We start from the raw sequence: 15,381 nt of genomic DNA on the forward strand, positions 1-15,381 counted from the left end.
TTGGAAATCTCTTCCTGCTCCAATCCATCCTGCTTAAAAGTGCTAGATCAGTATTTCTCATGTAAGTAGTTTACCATTGTTTGCAGTGTTAAGTCTAAACACTTAATGTGGTATTCAGGGTTACCTATTATAAGGTCCTAAACTACCTTTTCAACCACTATTTTCTGCATATGGCCTATACACAGCCAGACTAGATTACCTGCGTTTATTAATTCATTCAAATAGCTGATATTTAATGCTCTTACTATATTATACAGGTATATTCTCTGATGATGTAAATAGAATCCTACTTTTGTTGAGAGAGTTACAGGTACCTTATTTTACAAAATGCTTATCAGAGTTATTTGGTAACTCAGGAATTTTTTATATAAATTATTGGTGCTTCCTAAAGAGATTCTAAGATTATGTTTAGCAAATATTCTAGCTTAGTGAGATCAATGAAGTGAGACTTAACAGTAGTGCCTATGTAGTGCCTCTATTTAATTTATAACAATGTCATATATTGGATACCTAATATGCGCAAATAACTGGGCTAATTCTGTTGTAAGAGAGGTAAACTTGTACCTTTTTAGAGTTCTTTTGCCTGGGCCTGGGGGTTAAACTGACATAAGACAGATCAACAGGAGGAAAGCATACAGATTTATGTAGTACAAGTTTTGTGTGACATGGACGTCTGCATAAGGAATGAAGAGTCGGTATTTGAAGATAGTGGCTTGTATAAGAGTGGTAGCAGTCAAATCCTGAATGTTTATAAGGTACAGGAAAGTGTCTTTGATTGGGTGGATATGTGATATGAGAAAACGAGAAGACGATGAATCCCAATTTGACTTTCTGGCTGAGCAACTGGCAAGATGGTGTCATCATCAACTGTGAGATGTGGAAGTTTGTCAGATGGAGCAGGATTGGAATAGGAATGGGGAATTCAGGAGTTTGGTTTTGGATATAGTAGGTGTTTAAGTGTCTAGTAGATACACAAGTGGAGATTGTTGAAAACTTTCCAGAGGAATACCATCTAAATCGAGGTTGAAGATTAAATTGTACATACCAAAGAGGTGATTTATGATGAGATTTGAAAGCATTCTTTATACACTTAAATGAATCTTGGCATTATCTACTTTACACATTTTCTGCTTTACTACTACATAGTAATATCTAAACATCTAAAGAGTATTATTTAAAAAGTAATAAGATGTTTTTTATCTCAACAAATTATTCTGGGTCAAGTTTTCAGAGTATTTCAGTGGCTACTGTATCCCTAAGTTGTACTGGGTGCTTTTACATATATTGATTCTTACCATAGTTCCTTAACAAAACATTACTCCTATTTTACATTTGGAGAAACTGAGTCTGAGAGAGATTAACATTGCCAAAGGTCAGTGATATATTAAGCAATCAGTGTGGATTAAGATCTAGGTCTTTAGGTCCTATTGCCCATGTTCCTTATTTTTTAAATGTCTTTTTATAACTTTATGAATTTTTAAACTTTTGTTTAATGTTGCAAGGAAGTGGAGTCCTATCATTGGTAAGTATTTTTTGAACTGCAGCTGTCAGTACAGTTGGCTCTTACAGAAGCTCCTTTTACCCCAGCCTCCATTCCCACGTGTAGTGCTTAATATGTACTTAGAATTTTCTAACTACAGCTGCTGTCATCATCGTCTTTATCTCCCCCTCTAGCATGTTGTGGCCTGGGCAATAACAAATCAAGCTTATTGGAATCGTGTAAATTATAAAACCTCAGAGATTAAGGACTTCCTAATTAATGAATCATAAGTTTTAACGCATGTATTTTGTCTGACGGAAGCCATTTTTTGTTTCTTTCCCTCTATTGGCTGTTTTCTGGGGAGGTGAGTTTGATAAAGAGCTGTTTTTCTGACTGGAAAAGCAATATTCTCTGAGATGCCAATGGATATTTTCACTGTGAAATTGAACATAAGTCCTTCTACTTCAGTAGGAAATGGGAATATTGGTGTCCATTGAAACGTTTGCTTTTGCGGTAATGATGCCATATTTTAAAAACTTAAACCTTTCCTTTAGGTCAAAATTATGTCTTAAATTTCACGAAACTTGATACTGTATGTATTCATATGTTTTGAAAGGCATACTTAAGAGCAAGTACTTTCAGATATTCTTCAGACAAGAAATGTTAAAGCCCTGCTGTGGATTCACAAAGCCTATAATTTTGAAAGGTCATTTTAAGCATATACTTAGGGCATAGGTAGGAAGTAGGAAATTCACCTAGCCTTTATGTTTCTGTTCTGTAAATATATGGCTTTATTTCAAGTGTACTGGTTTTTACATTTAAAAACATTTTATGCTGTTTTTCAAAGAAAGAAAAAATACATATTCATCCATCTTTTTCCTTTCTTTAAAGTCTACTCTTTCATTATTTTACCCCAAATACTTAAGTATAATTTAAGTTCATTGTAATCATTAAATGAACTTTTTAAGTAAACAGAAATTTTGGTTGGCCCCAAACACCCTTCTTTATTGTAACTAAATAATCTGTGTAATTTCATATTTTAGTTAATTCCATCCAGGAGTAGAAGTATATATCCTGAACATTTCTACTTACACACAAAAAATATCAGTACATGCGCTGAATGTTTGTGTCTTCTTTGACTGTTTTGTTTTAATTTTTTATTTGTAGTGTTTTTGTCTTTTAATTCAGTTGCGGAAAAAGAAAAATGACAAGTCAATCAAAATTTTTTTGTAGAAAATAACCTTTATTGTCTTTTAAAAATAATTTTGCTGAACTAAATCTGTTACGCCCCTTATTAATTGGAGTGCCCAAGGAATGAATATTCTGATTATTTTTTCCCAGAATGCTTTCTCTTAACGTAACTGAAGTTTTTTCTTCATGTATTTGTACAAGTATAAAACTGAATTATTTTTGATGATTTGAAGAAGGCAGAGGGCTTCTGGATCCTGATTTAACAGTGAGCTGTTATTAATCTTGTTTGAGAAACAGTACAAACAAAAATTAAATATGGGTCTTAATTTAATAATTTGAGCAATGAAACTAGTTTTGTAAACAAAGCATAATGAAATACTAAAGGTGTAATGGTAGTTAAAAGACACCGGAGATTTGTCATATGGGGGATAAAATTAATTGCTAAGGGAGTGATATGAAAAGGTATAATACCAGGAGTTGAGATAAGAGAACGGTGGTCACTAGAATGAGTGGTGGAGGATCCTTTAAGGAAAGGGATCCTGAGCTTCAAGCATTGAAGGACTTCAAACATTTAGTTTTATAACATCTTTATCAAGATACAATTTACATACAAGGCAGTTCATACATTTAGAGTAGACAGTGCAACAGTTTTTGGTGTATTACATTAAAGTTTTTCAGTTGTAAAATATTTACCATAAAAGTTGCCATCTTAACTACTTTTATTCTAGTTTTTTTCTTACTGAAGTACATACAATAAAATGCACAAATCTTGTGTACAGCTGGATGAATTTTAGTGTATGTACACTCTTGTAACTGTCACCCAGGTGGAGATACCAAAGATTCCACTATTTTCCCATGTTTATTTTTCCCATTTTAACTGTTTCGAGTGTACAATTCATTGGCATTAATTTTATTTACAGTGTTGTGCAACTATCACCATTGTTGTTTCCAAACTTCCTTGTCATCCCAAGTAGAAACTCTGTGACCATTAAGCACTAATTCCCCATTCCCCCCTCACTGCAGGCCCCAGTAACCTTGAATCTATTTCTGTCCCCATGGATTTGCCTATTCTAGACATTTCCCATAACTGGAATCATATAGTACATTGTCCATTTATGTAGGTTTTATTTTACTTAGTATAATGCTTTCAAGGTTCCTTCATGTTACAGCATGTCAGAGCCTCCTTGTTCTTTACGCTCAGTAATATCCCATCATATATACATATATACAACAAATATGACATACAGTTGACCCTTGAACAGCATAGGTTTGAACTGTGTGGTTCCACTTTAGCATGGATGTTTTTCAGTAAGTACGTTAGAAAATTCTTTGGAGATTTGCAAGAATTTGAAAAACTTGCAAATAGCCTACAAATAACCAAAACAGTTAAGAAAGTTAGGTATGTCATGAATACATACAATATACGTAGATAATAGTCTTTTATCATTTACTACCATAAAATATGCACAAACACAGACCATAAAGGATGCCATTCACAGTTAAGAGAAATGTGAACAATATGTATAACAAAAAAAAACATGCTGTTTGTTATTGGTAAGGCTTCTGAGTCAACAGTAGGCCATTAGTAGTTAAGGTTTAAAGGTGTCAAAGTTACATGTGGGTTTTCAATGGCAAGGGATGTCAACACCCCTAACCTTCATGTTGTTCAAGGGTCAGGTGCATATATATGTATGTATGCATATGCGTATATCAGATTGGTTTATCCATTCATCAGTTGATAGACATTTGGACATATAAATATCTCTTCAAATCTGTGCTTTCAATTATTTTGGGTATGTGTGTACCTTAGAGTGGAATTGTTATGTCTTGTGGTAATTTTATGTTTAGCTTTTGGAGGGACTGTCAAACTGTTTAGAACAGCGACTGCATCAAGCATTACTTTTTATTCATTGTGCTATAGATACAGAGTATGTGAAAGGTTAGACGGAATGAATACTAGCTTCAGCACAAACCACACACTATTTTTAAAAGTAAACAAAGCTGTATGGTATTCATGAGAACATTTGTATGTATGAAGAGCCACCTCTTAAAGTGAATTTTAATTAAATAATTAAGCCTTCTGGTTGTATGTAATCTCAGTTTTATATGTAATATTTTGTAGAACATGGTTATCAAATTTCTATTTCTCATACCCTAGGAATCTGTTGTAAGAGGATAGGTAAAGAAGTTTCCATAAGTAATTAGTGTAACTTTCTGCCCAATTTTAAGATATTTATTTTTTAGTTGTCCTTTTTACATTATAAAGTAAAGTCTTAATTATATCTACCTAGAAGATATTCCCAGTATATTCTTTTCAGTCATTTTATATTAATTTATTTACTTCATATACATTAGCATTTTATAAAAGTCTGAGAGAGAAGATGAGGTATTTCAGTGCACATTTTAAAGATGAGTCTTAAAAGTGTAAATTCTAATATTCGGTGTGAGCCAGAACAATGTGTGGCATTACTGGTAAGATAATAAAGAATTTAAAGGGATCAAAACTTAAAGAGGAAGGATATTAAAAGATAATATTGTTAAAATGTCTGTATTGCTCAAAAGTGTTCAGATTCCATGCAGTCCCTGTCAAAATCCCAATGGGATTTTTTACGGAAATAGAAAAAACAATGCTAAAATTCTTACGTAACCACAAAAGATCATAAATAGCAAATCAATCTTTAGAGAGAAGAACAAAGGTGAAGATATCGTACTTTCTGATTTCAATATGTATTACAAAGGTACAGTAATCAAAATAGTATTAATACTGACGTAAAGGTAGACATATAGACCAATGGAACAGAATAGGGAGCCCAGAAATAAATCTACACATACAGTCAGCTGAAACTTGAAAACAATGCCAAGAATACACAATAAGGAAAGGCTAGTCTGCTCAACAAATTTTAAAAGTATTTCAACTTTTAGTCAAACCTCTTACCAACTTTGTCCTTTCTCATTTTCTTCTTTCCATTTTTCTTTTATCGTGCAGTTTAGAAGATTACTTGTCACATGGTAGGAAGCATCAAATGAATCCTAGATCTAATTTGATTCCCAGTATCTTAGTGCATTGATTAAAAAACACACCTAATCTCCCATATTCAAATTAATCCCTGATACATAAGCAGACTCACATTTAGTAGACTTATTAATGCCTTAGACTTTTATGGAACTAATAATATGTGAAAGTCAGATATAAGTTTTTTAGAGAAAATACTTTTTTTTCCTAGGAAGAATACCTTTCCAAGTCTTCGTTTTCACTTAGTACTTGGAGTTAATATTTTTGTAGATATAATTTTGTCTTTATCTTGTTAATGTCTTTATTGCCACTTACTGAGAGGTTCTGTTCTAGAGGTTGCTTTGACTTTTTGCATAGTAAAAAAAAAAAAAAACCTAAACCAAAAGCTATCCAAATAGGCTTGAAGGTTAATATGAAAATATGAAGAATCTTCCCCTTATCAATTGATACAACATTTTCATTCACTTTGAAGGCTTCTCCAGGCCCACTAAGAAGACAGGGCTAAAATTAGTGCCTCTGACATACTCTCCAAGTCTACCACTTCTGTGAGTCATTCCAGGATGCTGCCTCACACCTTGCTGCCAGTGACCCTGTTCAGATTGGATGGAATGGTGTTCAAGGTGTATTTGTGACCTAGGCCTGCTCTGAGAACACTGTCCTATTCCCATACAGCATTCAGCGTGGGTGAACTTGACAGCCGAGGAAAAATGATTTTGTTTGCCTGTTACTCTTCCCAGGTCTGTCTTACTATGTTTCTTCTTTCTTCCTAGATTGTCCAGAGTTCTTTTTATCTCCTTACTCTCTTGCACTGATTTGAAGTTTGAATTTCATTACCGAGTCAGCTCCGGATCTGTTGCCTAATAAGCTTTTTCTAGAGTTCTCAGAAGATTTCTGCAGGTTTGGACTTTTTTCTTCACGACATCAGGCTACATTTTAGAAGGAAGGAAATGTCAATTTTGTTGTCCTCAGGTACACTGAGATCTCTTTTTCTGCCATACAGCTTTTCTCTGATGGCCATCTAGAGCCTTTTAGAAGGCTCTCTTTTATTATTCCAAACTTTATTTGGGGACTCCATGAATCTATAATATTCATTAGTATAGTTTAGGTGCCTTATTAGGGATACTAATACTTCTCTGTTGGCTTCTCCTGCAAAATGTTATACCTGATATTGAACAGGGGACTTGTATGTGAGTGATGGATTATTTATCAGTCCTAATAAAAGTGCCAATTTTTGGACTCTTAACTTCTTTGGATGTTTTATCTTAATTGTTAGGTTCTTTCACTTACTTCACACCTTCCCTTTCCTCACATCCTAGAACACAACTTACTGAGGTTGGAAATGGACTCAGTACTCAATTATGTGTCTTGTACCCCAAATGGAGAGTTTTCAGGGTGTCAGAAATTGGGAAGAGGAGAGCAAGACGCTGGTGGTGACGATGGTTCCCTGCCCGGTCCTGTGTCGTGATGCACAGTGTTTGAAAGGCAGGTCATCTTTTCATGGCTGTCGCCTGAGTACTAGTGGTATCTTCCCGGAAGACTTGGGTTGTTTCCTGTAATGGGCCTACCTGGTTCTTTGTGGAAGTACTGCCTGTGTGCAAGGGGACATTCCTGTATCTAATAAGCAGCTAACAGAAGTCTACATAGTCCGTCTCTGGAAGCTTTTCTAAAATCTTTATTGCCTAAAAAGGATATGTTTGTCCTAATCTGTTTATTAATTATTCCTTAGACATGATATTGAAAGTGAACTTTGTGGAAATTCGGTCTCCCTAGTGTAATCTGGTGTATTACAGCCCAAATCCCCTGGAGAGCTAGGACCACAGGCCGCGTCGCAAGGTCCAGTCTCCCTCCCATCACCCTGGCTCCTGCTGTGTGCAGGTGGCAAGGAGCCTCGGGAAGGGCTGGACTGTGGTAAGGGTTACTTAGGAAAGGATTCTTGGGTGACTGGAGAGCCTTAACCCAGGCAGTCAACATATCCTTGTAGAAACTTTTTTAGAAGAGTGGCAGTCCAGTTGTCCCTACTTCTTTCAGAATGCCAGGTGTTACAGCAGACTTGCCAGCCAGCCCTTGTAAGGGCTACTGAAAAAAAGACTCAAGAGACCAGGTTCTTATCCTGATTCTGTCACTAGCAAGTCATATGATTTGTGGGGTAAATAAGTATCTTTCTGGGTCTGAATGACCGAACAGTCTCTAAATTCCCTGTCAATCCTACAACTCAATGACTTGTCTGAGAGTTTCTCTGGTGTGTAATTCTATAAATGCAGCTGTGGCTGGGATTCCCCCCTTCACAGGTGGGTGAACATCCCACCATTCTGGACTGTATACCAACCTCTCCCTGGCCAGCTATCCGGTCAACGTCTACTGTCAAGATGCAATAGAGGTTTTTTACAGGTGAGGCTTTGGAGCCAGACTCAGGCACCGCTCCTGGTTCTTTCAACTCATGACTTCCGTTTATGTGCTTTCTGAATTGGCTTCCTTGTTTGTAAACTGGCATAATAGTATCTACCTTGGAAGGCTCTGAGCATTTAAAATAATAATGCAAGTGAAACACACTTAGTGATGTGTCTGGCACATAATAAGTGCTCAATAAATGGAATTGATGGTCATTAACACCATGTAACGTAATGAAGGGGCTGGATAAGTGTCATGGCAAACTCTTTCTGGGTCTGATGAGAGAGACATCTTAGTGTGTGTGGTCAGACGAACTCAGCTTATTTTACAGGTCAACTCCCAAGCTTTGGTTTTTGTTGAGTGGAAAATACAGTCTGAGAGGGAGAGCTGACTGGCTTTAGCAGCAATTTTTTTTTTAAAGCTGTGCAGGAAGAGGAAGGCAGATGGATCCCAGAGTCAGGAGGAAAGGGGATTTTGAAACGATAAACATGACCAAGAGGGGTGTGATTCACTTTCTGTACAGCAAATAGCAACATACATCCTTTTCCTGTCTCCATGAATCTTAAATTTATTTATTTATAAAACTTAATATAAATAGCACTGTGGAGCGATATCTGTTTTTGGAATTTATCAAACTGAGGAATTCTGCTCCATGGTGGGCATACATATAAGGGCAGAGACCATGTGAGGAAATCCTTCCACTTAGAACACATATTCTGAAGATACTAGGCAGATGATCATTGTAGGTAGTGACTCAGCACCTGGGGTAGGAGACTATATCATCTGTGCTCTCGATGTTCAAACCCAGATCTGGCCATTGACCCTGTGAAAAATGGGATAGTAGTGCTGTTATCACAGACCTGCCCCCATCTGGTTGGCACTCTGCAGGGGTACACAATATATACCTATGGTAAAGAAACAGCTTCTGAGGAGAGCCTGCATTTACCATGGAACAGTGCCCTCTGCTGTTTCTGAGGGAGCCATTCAGCCATGGTCAAATCATGAGGGAAGAGTGCACTGCTCCAGAGACAAAGCAAGCTGCTCCTCGTTTGCAATGGTCAAGATACTGGGAGGCCAACTCCTGACACCTGCAGCCAGTCTCAGCTGTAAATATTCAGCAGGAGAATCAAGACAGCCCAGCCACAGCAGCTGACCCTCCCCTACATCTGTTCCTAGGCTCCAATCCCGCACTGCATGTGAATGCTCCTTCCCTATTTTCACTGCACAGAAGAGCTTCCATTAGTTTCGCTCCTTAGCAGAAGGAATTTTTACGACAGTGATTTTAACCACTGAAGCTTGTCTTTAGAAAACTTCTCAGTATTATAAAATTAAAGGAAGGAAGCACAGTCAACGGCTGCAGTGAAGTAGTCATGTAGAACAGAAGAGCAGTTCAGTGTCGGAAGTTTACACTGCTACGGGATCAGCCTTGTTTCCTTTCTCTTTTTCCTTCCTTCCTTCCTTCCCTGCTCCCCCCTCCATCATCATCATCTTTTTAATAAAACCATCTAAAGGTGTCAGAATCTCCGTCTACAGGAATGATGTCACATAGTGGCAACTTTTTTTTGCTGACTCACTTTACGTTCTGGGAACAACTGTTCTTGCTGGTTCTCTCCACTCTCTGAATTCTCATTCTCAATTTTGTATTCTGGGTGTGACCCTGATGATATAGTCAACATTTACCTTTACTTTAACCAACAACAAGGGCAGTTATGGACTTCAAGATGTTATTAGGGATTTGTGTCCTTCCTAACAACTTTTGAACTCTTTTCTCAGCATTATTTCACTTAGCTACAGCAGAGAAAACATAGTGATGAATAATGAAGTATGCATGAAAGGAAAAAAATTTTAAAGTTTTCTTAAGTGAGTCTGAAATCACAATGTGTGAAAATACTTTTTCTTTCATGATTCCAAGTCTCAAATTCATGAGTGCAGAGAAGGGGATTTCTTGCTCTATCATGTGGCAGGACAATGGTAAATGGGAGCTGCCCATACCTTATCCTCCCCTTGTGCCAAGAACGAAGCCTGGTTTAATGAAACACCTATTAAGGCCACACCTACTGGGAAGAAACTGCCAGATTCTACTCGACCCTAGAATGCCACTGCCACTCAGTGTGGGAATAAGCCATGCATGCAGTGCTTCTCTTTGAGATGGTGGAGGGTGTTTCCATTTAGGGTGCCAGGTAAAAACTCAGTGACTTGTATTGTCAGACAATGCATATTTGCACATTACTCTAGCAATTGCCAGGAGAAAGGGGTTTTGTTTTCTCTGACGCCTGGGGTTAAGAAAGAATTTACTCATTCTTTGCCTAGTTTTTTCCCATTTGGTTACTTCTGTTTGAAATATTTATCTGTGGTGCAAGATGCCTTTAAGCCTTTCATTAAAGGATGACTTTGCTGACACATGATCAGCTGATTATGGGACAGGGATAGGCAGCTGACCTCAGCCAATACAGATTCTTTGGTCTTTCCTCGTGTAGCTATTGGAAAAGACTGATTGTGCTGAATTTGCTAATCTGGTAGCGTGGGATTTAGGTGAATGGCAGGATATTGCCACTTGAAGGAGCAATGCCCATTCAGAGAAAGGGAGAGAGATGAAGCCCTGAGGACACTGGTGAAACTTCTGGATTCAGCCATGCCTGAAACCTCAGATTTTTAGTTCCATAAGGCCATATTTTTTTTTTTTGAAATCTTGCTGTAATATTTAAGTTAGCTTAAGTTAAGGTCACTTGCTGCTATAGAGTTCTAATTATCAGTAGTGAGCCATCTGAATGGCAGAGATCCAGTCTCTTACATTTTTAAGATTATCTAGAAGTATTGATGGACTCCAACTTTGCTTAGCATCTATGGCATTATTCTGAAAAATGGTCTACTTTGTTTACTATTTCATACTATTTAGCTTATCCTATAGCCACTGAAATCTATTGACAGAGGTGTTTACTGGGCAAGGTCAATCTTGGAAAGACAACATGGGAGGAAAGGTAATCAGTAGGCTAACCTCAAGGGAAAAATTGAAGAAAACATCTTCCCTCTACAAGTTCCACCATCTCCTAGTGTTCACAGTCAAGTACCACTTGCCTTCTTTTTCCAAGGATGTTTTTTGGGGATTAGTGGGGCAACAAGTTCTCAGTCTGAAGTGTGAGAGATTCAAAGAGGAAGTATCTTGGGTAGTATGTTGATTAGGAGATCTGGATTTATAAAGCTTACGTGGAAAAACAAGTAGCCCAGCAGAGTGATGAAAAATAGGGTGATGAAAAAGAGAAATTGAAAACTCCCGAAAAGAGAAAGCCAAGAAACTGTTAGCCAGATGTTAGAAAACGAGGAACAAGATAGTAAGTCATACCTAAATGCACACCTGGCTCCTTCTTGATATTCAGATGTCTCCCACTAAATCTTGCCTCCGTTACCAGCAACACGTTGCAAATGTGGTCCTTACCTTGTGCTGGCTTGCTAGTTACTGTCTTCCATCACTGTGTTTTATTTTCTTTTAGTATTTATCATTGTCTGAAATTATCTTGTGAAGTAGTCACACCAATCTGTGCCCCACTAGCAGAGTATACATTTCTATGAATCTACACCCTCTCCAATACTTACCATCAGATTTTTCAAGTTTCACTAATGAATTGGGTGTGAAGTAATTTCTCATTACAGTCTTGATTTGTATTTATCTGATGAACAGTGATGCTGAATGTCTGTGCATAGGTTTATTGGTCTCCTATCTTCCTTTTGGCCATTTATCTACTAGGCTGTTTGAGCTTATCTTACAAAATGGTAAAAGTTCCTGATATGAATCCTTTTCCATCTCTACTTTGAAAAGCTTCCCTCTACTTTCTACCTTTAACTTGCTCTAAATGTTGAAGAGTAAAAGCTACTAATTTTTAATATAGTCTAGTTTATCATCCTTTCCTTTAATTAGAATCAATCCTTTTTATGTTGTGCTAACAATCCATGGCCTATACCAAGGCCTGAAAGATACCTGTATCTTCATTGACAGTTGCAGCATTTTAAAAATATGGACACAAATTCTTTGATACGCCTCTCATTATGAGATTTCCCTTCATTGGGATGTGGACTGGACTTAATGGCTCATTTCTACAGAATACAACATTGTGGAAGTGACAGTGTATGACTTCCTAGACTAGGTACTAAAGAAACTGTAGGTTCTTCCTTACACTCAGGAGAAAACCAGCAGTCATATTGGGAGGATACACAACCAGCCCTGTGGAGACATCCATATGATGAGGAACAGAGGCCTCTTGCCAAAATATAGCAAAAAATCCACTTTGGAAATAGATGCTCTAACCCCAGTCAAGCCTTCTAATTAATGTAACTTTGGCCAACATCCTATGTATACCCACAAAACAGAACTTCAGCTAGAAGTACTCAGCTAAATGACTCAAAGATACCTGACGCACAGTAACTATGGGATGACAAATGCTTACTATTTGAAACCAGTCAGTTTTGGGGTAATTTGTTAGGTGGGAATACATAACTCATGCGGAATTAAAAAAAAATATATGTAGGCAAGACCCACTAATGTTTGCTAAGGAGATGCACCTCCCCACCACTGGGCACGGTCCCCCTCCCCACTGCTGTGGGTGGAGTTTGCAACAGCACCACGGTTGCCTGGAGATTCCATGATGTCACAGTGGTGCCTCTGTCACAGAGACAGAATGTGTATGCTGAGAGGAGCAGCTGTGATTCTGGGGAGGTGGACGCTGACCAACTTGAGAGCATCAGGGAAAATGGAATCCAGAGCCCAGGTCCTGTGTGTTTCTTTTTATTTTGGTGTCACTACTGAAGAGTTACATGGGCAACATTACGGTTCCTAGACTTCCCCCACTGTGAAGTCTTCAGCACGTAGCCCGTGAGAGTCGCTGTCCATGAGCCCAGGAATACGCTGCAGAAGTGCTGCTGATAATCGCCATGTTATTCTGCCTTCCCCATGCACGCTGCCGGCCACACTGTGTGTGCCCCTCGTAGTGCCCCATTTTCCCTCTCTTCCCTCCCTCCTAACCCATCCTCCTCAGTCACATTTCCTTTGGTAACCGTGGGTCCATTCTTGGGTACGCTGAGGCAGCTACTGTCTTGTTCTGTCAGTCCTTTTCTTTTTTCTGATACTCCACAGGTGAGTGAAAGCAGTTGACACTTGTCTTTCTCTGTGTGACTTACTTCGCTGAGCATAATACCCTGTACGTCCATCCATGCGCTTGCACATGGTAGAATTTGTTTCTTCATATGGCAGAGTAATATTCCACCGTTCATCCGCTGATGGACACTTACCTTGGCTCTCGTGGATCGCGCTGTGATAGTCATTGGGGTACACAGGTCTTTTTTGAACTTGGCTGCTGCATTCTAGTATTTGTTTTTGTATGGATGGATGTATGGGTGTATTTAGTTAGTTTGTTGGTTAGTCACTTATTTGTGTGTTATTTATTTATTCATTTAATCTTAGTCTTCAACCATGTGAGTGACGTGTAGTTTACTAAACTGCCCCCGTCAATGAGATGCCCCCAGATACCTCACTGCAGTCACTGTCCATGATCATAGTAAGATGCTGTAGAATCCCTAGTTGTGTTCTCTGTGTTGTACAGCCCTCCCCGTGGCCCCCTTCCACTTTATGCATGCCAATGGTAAGAGACGCATTCTGCCCCGCTTCCCCCGACTTATTCCTCCATTCCCACCTGTCCACCTCCATGCCATTCCCTTTGGTAGCTCTTAGTCCACTCTTGGTTTCTGTGAATCTTCAGATGTCTCTTGGTTGTCCTCCTGCAAAGGCCAGAGGAATCATTTGATATGTGTGTTTCTCCTCCTGCCTGCCTTATTTCGCTGTGCATAGTGCCCTCTCACTCCATCCATGTGTTTGCAAACGGTGGGATTTGTTTTCACATGGCTGAATTATATTCCATTGTTGGGCCACTGATGGACACTGAGCTTGGCTATTGTGAATAGTGCTGTGGTAATCAAAGGGGTGCACATGGCGCTTCAAAACTAAGGGCAGCGTTCTCTCGTTCATTTATCATTCTTTTTTATTCATTTATCTATCGTTAATCTACACTTACATGTATGGCATTATTTTGAGTGCACCCCCCCCCTCACCAACGTAGCAAAGGTTGAGGGACTAGGCAGCCTGGATGGGAAGCAACGTAGCAGGCGGGTGAGGGGGCATTACGATTAGCTCACCCAATGGTGGGGGGGGGTTCTTTGGGGAAGGCAGTGTGTTGCAGAGAATTCAAGCAGTGATTCTGTAGCGTCTTACTATGCTGGTGACCAGTGAGTGTAGTGGGGTATATGGGGGTGACTTGATGATGCGGGCAGTCTAGTAACCTTAATGTTGCTTATATAATTGTAGATTTGTTATTGTGAATAGTGCTGTCATAAATCTAGGGGTGCAGAAGTCTTTGTTCCACTGGTACGCTGCATTTTTTACGTATGATTGTATGTTTGTATGTATGTATGTATTCCTCCATCCATGCATCCATTCATTCATTCATTCATTTATTATCTGTCTGTCTACCTGTGTATCTGTCTTTCTGTCATTAAAACACAATTAGATGAGTAACATTATGTTGACTAGACTCCTCCCATCACGCCGGTTCCCCCAGATACCCCATTGCAGTCACCATCCGTGAGCATAGTAAGATACTGTAGAATCCCTCCTTCTCTTCTCTGTGTTTTGCAGACCTGCCTGTGACCCCCCCCTCCCACTTTATATATGCTTTTTCTAATATGTCCTGAGTTCCCCCCTCCCTCATCCCTCCACTCACCCCAGTCTCTTTCCCCCTGTTCACTTTTAGTCCATAGTTGGGTTTTGTGAGACTGCTTCTGTTTTCTTCAGTTTTTTCATTATTCTGAGACAGTAATGATGAGAAAAATCTTTATATATTTATATATGTAGGCAAGAACCACTAATGTTAGCGTAGGTGAATCACCTCCCCACCAGTGGGCAGTTCCCCCGCCTCTGTGGGTGGAGTTCGCAAGAGCAGCACGTTTGCCTAGAGATTCCATGATGTCACAGTGGTGCCTCTGTCACAGAGACAGAATGTGTATGCTGAGAGGAGCAGCTGTGATTCTGGTGAGGTGGACGCTGAGCAACTTGACAGCATCAGGGAAAATGGAATCCAGAGCCCAGGTACTGTGTGTTTCTTTTTATTTTTGGTGACACTACTCAAGAGTTACATGGACAACATTACGGTTCCCAGACTTCCCCCACTGTGAAGTCTTCAGCACGTAGCCCGTGAGAGTCGCTGTCCCTCTGCACAGGAATACGCTGTAGAAGTGCTCCTGATCATCGCTGTGTTATTCTGCCTTC

This window comes from Manis javanica, chromosome 9, assembly GCF_040802235.1.
Source record: "Manis javanica isolate MJ-LG chromosome 9, MJ_LKY, whole genome shotgun sequence".
Classification (NCBI taxonomy): domain Eukaryota; kingdom Metazoa; phylum Chordata; class Mammalia; order Pholidota; family Manidae; genus Manis; species Manis javanica.